We start from the raw sequence: 7,809 nt of genomic DNA, 5'->3' as shown, positions 1-7,809 counted from the left end.
CTCCTTTCCATGGGTCAATGGTCTTTAAGCTGAGTTCTGAACAGTTTTCACCATCTTATTATCTACAAAATTATGCACAAAATCCATAGGTATCCTGTGAGACCTTCTAGAGTCAAGTGCATTAATTCCTATTAATTCTTGCTTTTGCTAAAATCTTCTTCCAGTTGCTATGCCACATGCATTCAATTATGGGAAATGGGAATGCTTTAAAATACCACATCCTGGTGTCAAATGTTTTGAAAATCTTTGGGGGACATTTGTTTTCTTTTACTAACAAGTCCAAAATTGTGCCTACTGGGCCTCTCCAGTGGAAACAAAGATTGCACATTGCTCTGAGAAAAACAATATCGTCATATGGCTGATATCTGTCAAATGGAGACTAATTCGCAGCTCAGAAGAGAACGGCAGAAAGAGGAAATAGGCATTCAAAGGTGAGAACTGTTTTTCCCCCTGGAAGATAATGGTGTTTAAGACCATCAGAAGAAAGTTTTTATTTTAGACTCCCTCTCTCCCCAGGCTTTACAAAATGTATACACTGTGTTGTCAAGCTACAAAATTAGAGCTCTGATTACTTTAAAAAGTTTAACTTGTCAGAATTTTCTCCCAGCATGTAAAACAACCCTTTGTAGTACCTCATGCCACATTTTCACTTCTCTAAGACATACCGTGGAGAGCACCTTGTCCAAAAAAGTCAACATCAATGCTTTTCACATCCTACCAATGGATTCTTAGAACACTCTATTTCCCACTGGGCAGAATTTCACAACTTTTTGGAGTATGAAAAATGCAATGTAGTTCTAAAATCACCAAAGAGCCTGAGAATTATTTGCATTCAGTGTTGGGCCTACACATACATAGTAAACCAAGGGATGCAAATATGTGTGCAGTATATACATATACAAAACATGTCAATAAAGTGAAGTTAATGAAAAGTTTAATAAAAGAGTGATAAGGCTGGGAAGATGGCTCAGTGTATAAAAAGCACATTCTGTGAAAGCCTGATGAACTGAGTTTGATTTGAGACCTTAAATAAAAAGCCAGATATAGTGGTATCCAAACTGTAATACCAGCATTCTTATGGTGAAATGGGAGGTGGGAAAAATGGCCTCATGGTGAGATACAAGAATGGAAATAGTAGAATCAGTCAGAAACTCACAGCTCCATAGCCTGGAATACACTGTGCAGTAGAAGAGACAGGAAAGCAATCATGGCCCAGCTAAGGTGAGGAGAGAACTGACTCCTCCAAAAGTGTGGTTTTTCTGACCTCCACATCTGTGCTTGTCACTCAAGAATGCTTGTGGCACACAACTAAAAAATTAAAAAATATAGCCAGGTGTTGATAACTGGATCAAGAACCTTTGCCTGTCTTGAGAAATCATGGAAATCAGCTGTTGGTTAATAAAGATCACTACAAGGTGCTCACACTGATCTACCAGGCTGGGGATTTCTCTTCCACAGCGCGCCTTCCCCAGGCACCAAACGACTGAGCCTCATGGACTAAGGGCCAAATCAAGATATGCACAGAGTATTACACATATATCAAGGGAACAGTTAACTTAAATACAATGTCAAAATAAGCAACACATTCTGGGATCCAGCGCTGATATTGGATGTAAGTTTCAAGGACAAATTTCTTTCCAAAGGCATATTCCAGTTTCATGAAGCTAGTATGAGCTGTGTACATTTTCCAGGGAAGATCGATACTTCAGAATCAGCTCATGCAGCAGATGTTGGGCAGCTGCTCAGTCCATCCAGAAGCATTTGCAGTGGGCAATGGAGGGGCCCAACTCATCATACTCCTGCTTGCTGAAGGTGGACAGCTGGAGGTCAGGAGGGAGCTGTAAATCCAGACTGAGTCCTTGTGCTCAGGAGGACTGATGATCGTAATCTTCATTGTGCTGGGTGCTAGGGCTGTGATCCCCTTTTGCATCCTGCCAGCAATGCCTGGATATATGGTGGTACCACCAGACAGCACTGTGTTGGCATACAGGTCCTTGCAGATATCCACATCACACTTCATGATGGTGTTGAAGGTAGTTTCATGGATGTCACATGACTCCAATCCCAGGAATGAAGTCTAGAAGAGTGCCTCTAGACACTGGAATCACTCATTGTCAATGGTGATCACCTGCCAGTCAGGCAACTCACAGCTCTTCTCCAAGGAGGAGGAGGAGGATGCAGCAGTATCCATTTCTTGCTCAAAATCTAGGTCCACAGAGCACAGCTTTTCTTAAATGTCACACAAAATTTCCCACTCAGCCGTAGTGATGAAGTGGTAGCCCCACTCATTCGGGATCTTCATGAGGTAGTCTGTCAGGTCCCAACAAGCCAGATCCAGATGCAAGATGGTATGGTGATGTGTGACCTCATCATCAGAGTCCATGACAATGACAGTGGTGTGCCCAGATGCCTACAAGGAAAACACCGCCTGAATAGTCATGTACACGGCTGGGATATTGAAGGTTTCAAACATGATCCATGTCATTTTCTCTCTATTAGCTTTGGGGTTCAAAGGGGACTCAGTCAGAAGCATAAGGTGCTCTACAGGGGACATATGCAGCTCATTGTAGAAGGTATGGTGCCATATCTTTTCCATGTCATCCCAGTTGGTGGCAATGCCATGCTCAATAGGGTACTTCAGGGTCAGGATACCGCTCTCATCATTGGGTGACAGGCATAGAAGGAAACATGCCCTAGGGCCAACGACGCCAGCGACTCCAGCTTTGTACATGCCAGAGCCATTGCCAACACAATTAATAAATGAGACCTCGTGAAACCGAAAAGCTTCTAAGGCAAATGACACCATCAATCAGACAAAGTGACAGCCTACAGAATGGTCAATGATTTTTACCAAATCCCCATCTAATAGAGGATTAATAGCCATATATATATATGTATATACATATATATATACATATATATACATATACATATATATATATATATATATATATATATAAAGAAATTAGATAGATCCATTTCTGAATTAGTCATTAATGGAGAGAGTCCATCCCAATGTGGGTGGTGTCATGCCTGTCCTATACCGGAGGTCTTGGATTCTTTGAGAGAGCATGGTGAGCAAGCTATGAGGAGCATGTCAGTAAGCAGCACCCCTCCATGGCCTCTGCATCAACTTATGCCTCCAGTTTCCCGCCCTGCTTGAGTTCCAGTCCTGACTTCCTTAAATGATAAACTATGGTGTGGAAGTGTGAGCCAAGTAGACCCTTTCCTTCCAGTCTTGATTTTGGTCATGGTGTTTCATCATAGCAATAGTAACCCTACGACAAAGTTCTTTTTATATAACTTCAAGGATGAAAAAATGATTTTGAGTTTCAGAAAAAAAAATTTTCAACTCAGTACATCATTTAATAATATGAGCATCTTTTGGCACTCAGGTTACTTAACACCAAGGTTTGTCACATAGGTACTAGGTCACTACATGAGTCAGAAGCATGGTTGCATTTTATCAAGCATACTTTTATCTAAGGTATGCAATTTTGAGTTTTTTAGAGAAAATTTTAAAAATTAATTTTGCCTCAGGTCAAGGCATAAAGGGGTGCCTTACAAACTATCAAAATTTATTTGTTACCATAATATTACAAGTCATAAGAAGTTTATATCAATAGTACAGGCAGAAAAAAAATGTACAAAAAAGCTAGGTATTGTAGAATCAATGCAGGGCCTCTTTAGTAGCTGGGGGAGTTAGCAAAAGGAACACTACAACCAGTGACATTTTACAAGGAGGTGTGTTAACTGCTCCTTTCAGTCATCTTGTGACTGTTATGACATTAAGTTTTGGTGTAAAAGGCCTCATCTTACAGACATGCAGACTGTGATACAGACATGCAGACTGTGACACAAAAGGAAGAATCTTTGCAATACATGTATTACGTCACTGAAGAACGAGTGCTAGGCAGTCATCCCCTGTTTGCTTATTGAGACATTTAATCAATATAGTTTATAGATTAAATAAGGAATCATCAAGGAAAATACTTGTTCATCTTTGATGCTTAGTATTCCATTCTATATTTCAACGAAAATTACGTCTTTTATCTTCAGCAATCAACTACAAATTCATACGTGATTTTGGCTTCTTTCCTCACACACATAATTTGAGTACTAACCTAATCATTCAGAGCAAAGCCTAAGGGATGGTTTATGCTAATTGACAACTTGACGAAAGTTAAGAATTACCTTGGAGATGTGCCTCCTAGCATCCCTATGAGAATTTATCTTGATTGCATTACCTGATGTGGGAGACCCATTTTAATTATGGGGAGGACTCTTTCTTGGGCAGATGATCTTGTAGAAGATGGAGAAAGAAATCTGATCACTAGCATGTAGATGTTCATTACCCTGTTTCTGACTGTGGATGAGGTGTAACAGCTGCTACAATTTCTTGCTGACAGGAAAACTCTACCGTGATAGACTATAACTTTGAAGAACATGTGAAAATAAACCCTTTCATCTACATGGTGGTTTTTGCCAGAATATTTATTTTATCATAGAAACAGAAAAGAAAACAAAGACAGAAAATGAGTCTGAGAAACATTGGTTTGAAAACCTAACCACATAGTTGTAAGGCCTTCATTGCTCTATACTGGTGAAAATGTGGAAGTGTATGGAGCATTGAGTTAAGTCCTTGGATGCTGAAAGTAGAGTGTAGTGTGCCGTGTTAGTGGGAGCTTGGAAGATGAGAATACCAAGATGAATATAGAGAATGGGGGCCTGACTCATGAGGCTTTGGTGTGGGATAACAATTCTATCAAAAACTGAGTTTCTAGTCAAGAGTCTGCCTTCATTTTTGTCATGAGAGGTACAAAAAGGCCTCGAGAGGACACTGAATGAAGCTTTGCAGTAGGGAAGTTCAGGACATTGAAGATGTCAGAGCTGTGGGGCATTTGCCAAGGAAAGCTGTAGATATGGAATGGAGCCAGTATGAGGAAGGTTGTGTGTGCTGCAGGTGGCACAGTTGGACATGGGGGTGACCCAAGCCCTTTTGGAGCTGTGATGACTACTTGCTTAAAAGCATAGTTAGTAAGTATCAGAAAGACTGACGGCTTTTAAACAAGTGTCTAAGAATGCTATAGATGACAGAGCTGCCTGCCATGAGATGTACATCCTTGACACTGAATGCTAAGTGAAAAGATAATGAACACACAGACAATGAAATGTTTGCTTAAATAATAACTTTCAGTGAAGATGCAATGAGTTGCATTCTGGTTAATGAAGCCCATAATTGTCTCCTGTTCATATATGAGTCCCAAATTGACTTAGATTCTAATACCTGGCATCAGCCATGTTCAGGCTGATGTGAACAAAGATGAAGGCCATTCATGTGAGGATAAGGAAAAAGCTGTCAATAAAAGAAGTCCAGTAAAGGAGCAAAAATCAAACAAACAACAAAACTACACAAACCGTGCTTGGATAATTAGTAGAGGAAGGCATTTAAACTTTAGATGAAAGTTTGCCTGTCAATCAAATAAATTTAGCCTCCCCTGGAAAGTGTGTAAAGTAAGAAGGAAGGTTAACATTGATTATAGGATTTCGTCATGTACTTTAAGAGGAAGGTATAAGAAAGGGGTTTTCAGCAAAAGATGTCCATTCAAAACTGAAGGGGCCAAATTCCAGCACATTTTTCTAACATTTGGTTAACATTGATATTTCAAAGTGATAGCAAAAGCGAAGTCAAAATCCAGCAGGGAAACATCAAATCCTTTGGTTCCATGCCAAGTATTACAGGTCCTGTTTTACCTAATCAGAAAGTAGAACCTGGGAGTTTTCACAGTCATAGGGAAGGGGAATGAGTGAAAGCAGGAGGGAGGGAGGAATGGGAGGATGCATGGGCTGGGATAGCAAATGAGATGTAATATGAATTATTTTATTTTTCAATAAAAATGTGTTGAAAAAATAAAATAAAATCAGAAGAAAAAAAAAAGAATTTTCTTTATTGCAAAGCACCCTAAAGGTGATGCTTTATTTGTGTATGTATACTGGAGGAGTATACTGTTTTCTGTAAACCTACATTCTTCACTAAGTTACAGCTAAAAATATTTCATAACCTTTAACATTCAAAGAGGAACAGTTTTTAATGGTTCTTTTTGAGTTTTGTTTGTTGTAATGGCTCTGCCTTTTGAGAACGGAACCATATTGATGTGTCAGATTCAGAGATTTGTATCTAAATGTAACCTTCAGAATGACTCTTGGAGAAATGATCACCACTACTCCTGATCTCTAAGACTAACCACTAAAATCAAAGAACACTGACTTTACTCTAATTATTTGGATGAATAGGAACTGCTCGGAATTCTTTCTCTTCAGTCCATTTTCCTTTACCAAGCTTAGGGTCCAACTTTCTAAGATCAAAGGAAATATTTTCTTTTTTTTTCAAAGCTAGAAAGCCATTAATATCCATCTCTGTAAAGTAACCCAAATGAATATTTCAAAAGTGACTTGTATAATTAGTAGAATTTCACAACAGTGTCAGCATTCATGTGAGGACTGTCTGTAGGGGCGTCAGGGAAGCCCGGGGTGGGAGCCGGAGGCAGCAGTGGCTTGGTAGAGTCGCCTTCGTTTCTCTGCATTAAGCTTGTTTTATTTCTGAATTGAACATGCCTTTTTTCTTTATGAAACAGGAATTAATTAGCAGCTATAAAGAGCCACTTTGTAAATTTTGAAACATTTGGGGAGTGAATATTGTCACCATCACCTTGGGCTTATGGCCACGCTACAGAAGTCAAAAGTACTACTTTATTACTCTTATTTTAGTGAGAATAAAAGATGATATCGGATTCCACACATTTATAGATTTCACTAGAGAACAAAGCATTTATGAAGAGAAGCTGGAAGATCACAGAAACACGTACTAATCATTATTTCTCCAAGGGAAGATGTGTCGAGACAAGGCTAAGCCTGTAGCCAGGGTGTGGCCAGTAGGGGCAGCTTGTGGGATCCCATGATGGAAGTTCGTGACTTTTTGCCTCTGCTGTTTCACTGGAGAGCGATCACATGGGAAACCTTTGGCAGTTAGGCAACAGTCCTAGAGATGTGAAGAAAGATGGATGCAGAGGAAGGAAAAGGAGGTGACATCACCTTTCATTTTATACCATATCCTTGGAGAAACATGCTGCCTCACTGTGATTTCCTCAAAACTTTTTTTAGACCACATCCAATTTGGAATTACTTAGGAAAAGATTCTCTAAGAAAAGTACAGCACAGCTAAAATTATAATTTAGTAAGATAAGAAATATTTTAAAACCACTATTTTAATTTTAAAATGAAAGCAAGTTGTGAATGCATTGTCTTCCAAGTCAGAAGGCTCATTACAACATTACTTTCTTTTAATTAACTTCATGCTTTATTTCTTTACTTTCCTTCACCGGCACTCATTTTTCTTATGTTTACAAAAATTGGTGGTGTGTGCGTGCACAGTGAACCAGAGAGCTTGAAAATGGTTTCACAGACAGACATTAAAAACTCAGCTTATTTTATAGAGAATTTCCCTGCTTTTTGTGAGGAAAGGAGGCTACAGAGTCCAGAGTGAGATGATTCAAAGAATTTTATCTTGGTTGAGAGTAATACAAGAGGAATCACCTGGCTACAGAGTGAAATAACCCGAGGGCATGATTAAATATACTGATTCTGATCTTTAAAAACAGGCTTTTACTTAATTGATGTAAAGCAGAATCCTGACACTATTTGCTTCTGTTTTTTTTATTGTTGTTCTCTTGTTTTGTTGTTATCCTCCCAGGATATAGTGATGTCCAGCCAGCAAGTATAAACTTGACATCACACACTATAGTAGAAATC

The 7,809-nt window shown here is 39.1% G+C and overlaps 1 pseudogene; it reads right to left on the bottom strand.

The window, feature by feature from the left end:
• Positions 1 to 1,742: 1,742 nt before the first annotated feature.
• On the bottom strand, positions 1,743 to 2,806 carry LOC127195313 (actin-3-like; annotated as a pseudogene).
• Positions 2,807 to 7,809: the final 5,003 nt, after the last annotated feature.

This window comes from Acomys russatus, chromosome 11, assembly GCF_903995435.1.
Source record: "Acomys russatus chromosome 11, mAcoRus1.1, whole genome shotgun sequence".
Lineage (NCBI taxonomy): Eukaryota > Metazoa > Chordata > Mammalia > Rodentia > Muridae > Acomys > Acomys russatus.
This window is presented reverse-complemented; position numbering and strand designations above follow the sequence as displayed.